Source organism: Pseudorca crassidens, chromosome 2 (assembly GCF_039906515.1).
Source record: "Pseudorca crassidens isolate mPseCra1 chromosome 2, mPseCra1.hap1, whole genome shotgun sequence".
Lineage (NCBI taxonomy): Eukaryota > Metazoa > Chordata > Mammalia > Artiodactyla > Delphinidae > Pseudorca > Pseudorca crassidens.
The window spans coordinates 115,080,611-115,083,662 of record NC_090297.1 but is presented as its reverse complement, the minus strand read 5'-3'; the positions used below and the strand labels follow the sequence as shown (position 1 = coordinate 115,083,662).

General features: G+C 40.1%; 1 pseudogene; it reads left to right on the top strand.

The window, feature by feature from the left end:
- The first annotated feature begins 1,117 nt into the window (after positions 1 to 1,117).
- On the top strand, positions 1,118 to 2,340 carry LOC137219547 (arginine/serine-rich coiled-coil protein 2 pseudogene; annotated as a pseudogene).
- Positions 2,341 to 3,052: the final 712 nt, after the last annotated feature.

Below are 3,052 nucleotides of genomic sequence, written 5' to 3'. Positions count from 1 at the left end.
AAATCAAAGATGATAGAAACAGATCGAGAGATATACCATGTTCTTGGATTGGAAGAATCAACATTGTGAAAATGACTATGCTACCCAAAGCAATCTACAGATTCAGTGCAATCCCTATGAAACTACCAGTGGCATTTTCCACAGAACTAGAAGAAAGAAAATCACTATTTGTATGCAAACACAAAAGACCCCGAATAGCCAGAGCAATCTTAAGAAAGAAAAATGGAGCTGGAGGAGTCAGGCTTCCTGACTTCAGACTATACTACAAAGCTACAGTAATCAAGACAGTATGAGTCTGTTGCGAAGCGTTTAGGCGGACGGTACTGTGGAGAGCGGCAAGTGGAGGTGCCGCCGTAGCGGCCAGGACTCTGGACTATGGCGCCCAGAGCATATGTGAGGAGAGGCAGACCATATTTTGCAGCAGCACTGTGCCAAGGGGCTTTCATTAAAGAGGGTTAATGAAATTAAGATTGGGTTCTCAGATAGGCTAGTGATACAGAACGAGATGGACTAGCCCCAGAAAAGACATCCCCAGATAGAGATAAGAAAAAAGAGCAGTCCGATGTATCTGTTTCTCCCAGAGCCTCAAAACATCATTATTCAAGATCACGATCAAGGTCAAGAGAAAGAAAACGAAAGTCAGATAATGAAGGAAGAAAACACAGGAGCCGGAGCAGAAGCAAAGAGCGTGCTAATGCGCGAAGAGACTGAACTGAAGACGCTGCAGACTCAGATAGCAAAATAATAAGCCTACTTCATGATAAGGCAAGAAGACATGAATCCAAAGATAAATCCTCTAAGAAACACAAGTCTGAGGAACATAATGACAAAGAGCATTCTTCTGATAAAGGAAGAGAGCGGCTAAATTCATCTGAAAATGGTGAGGACAGACACAAACGCAAAGAAAGAAAGTCATCAAGAGGCAGAAGTCATTCAAGGTCTAGGTCTCGTGAAAGGCGTCATCGTAGTAGGAGCAGAGAGCGGAAGAAGTCAAGATCCAGGAGTAGGGAGCGGAAAAAGTCAAGATCCAGAAGCAGAGAGAGGAAGAAATCACGATCCAGAAGCAGGGAGAGAAAACGTCGGATCCGATCTCGTTCCCGCTCGAGATCAAGACACAGACATAGGAGTAGAAGCAGGAGTAGGACAAGGAGTAGAAGTCGAGATAGAAAGAAGAGAATTGAAAAACCGAGAAGATTTAGCAGAAGTTTAAGCCGAACTCCTAGCCCACCTCCCTTCCGAGGCAGAAACACAGCAATGGATGCACAAGAAGCTTTAGCTAGGAGGTTGGAAAGGGCAAAGAAATTACAGGAACAGCGAGAAAAGGAAATGGTTGAAAAACAAAAACAACAGGAAATAGCTGCAGCAGCTGCAGCTACCGGAGGTTCTGTTCTCAATGTTGCTGCCCTATTGGCATCAGGAACACAAGTAACTCCTCAGATAGCTATGGCAGCTCAGATGGCAGCCTTGCAGGCTAAAGCTTTGGCAGAGACCGGAATAGCTGTACCTAGCTATTACAACCCAGCAGCTGTGAATCCAATGAAATTTGCTGAACAAGAGAAAAAAAGGAAAATGCTTTGGCAAGGCAAGAAAGAAGGAGACAAATCCCAGTCTGCTGAAATATGGGAGAAATTGAATTTCGGAAACAAGGACCAAAATGTCAAATTTAGGAAATTAATGGGTATTAAGAGTGAAGATGAAGCTGGATGTAGCTCCGTTGATGAAGAAAGTTACAAGACATTGAAACAGCAGGAAGAAGTATTCAGAAATCTAGACGCTCAGTATGAAATGGCAAGATCACAAACCCACACACAAAGAGGAATGGGATTGGGTTTTACATCATCGATGCGAGGAATGGACACAGTTTGAAGAAAATCACACTTTATACTTGGGACTTTTATAGACTTCTGGTTCTGATGTCGGGTCCTTGTTCACCAGACAGCTGGCATTCTAGCTTGCATGGGTGTTGCATTGACTTTAATTTATTGAAAAATATGATTTTTTGTAAATATCAGATCAGTGATACTGGTGTTAGTGTTGTAATCAGGTTAAACCCGCTTCCATTAAACTTGACAGGACTATAGAAGGACAATATTTTTTAGTTAATGAATTCTACTTTTCAAATATATAAAAGCTGCAGATGGGATAAAATCTCATACATGGATTTTTGGTGTCCACTGTCTTGTGTACTTTTGTACTTAACCTTGTACAGTTATTTTCATCTCTTGAAACATGAAAGAAATGTTATGTAGATGTTCTTTAGAAGATCTGGCCATTTGGTACATAATCCAGCACAAATAGGCTGGGTGGTGATGATAATAAAAATGGTTTTCTCAAAAAAAAAAAAAAAAAAAAAAAAAAGACAGTATGGTACTGGCACAAAAACAGAAATATGGATTAATGAAACAGGATAGAAAACCCAGAGATAAGTTCACGCACCTATGGTCACCTAATCTATGACAAAGGAGGCAAGAATGTACAATGGAGAAAAGACAGCCTCTTCAATACGTGCTGCTGGGAAAACTGGACAGCTACATCTAAAAGAATGAAATTAGAACACTCCCTAACACCATACACAAAAATAAACTCAAAATGGATTAAAGACCTAAATGTAAGGCCAAACACTATAAAACTCTTAGAGGAAAACATAGGCAGAACACTCTATGACATAAATCACAGCAAGATTCTTTTTGACCCACCTCCTAGAGAAATGGAAATAAAAACAAAAATAAACAAATGGGACCTAAGGAAACTTAAAAGCTTTTGCACAGCAAAGGAAACCATAAACAAGACAAAAAGAAAACCCTCAGAATGGAGAAAATATTTGCAAATGAAGCAACTGACAAAGGATTAATCTCCAAAATTTACAAGCCACTCACACAGCTCAATATCAAAAAAACAAACAACCCAATCCAAAAATGGGCAGAAGACCTAAATAGACATTTCTCCAAAGATATACAGATTGCCAGCAAACACATGAAAGGATGCTCAACATCACTAATCATTAGAGAAATGCAAATAAAAATTACAATGTGGTATCACCTCACACTCGTGA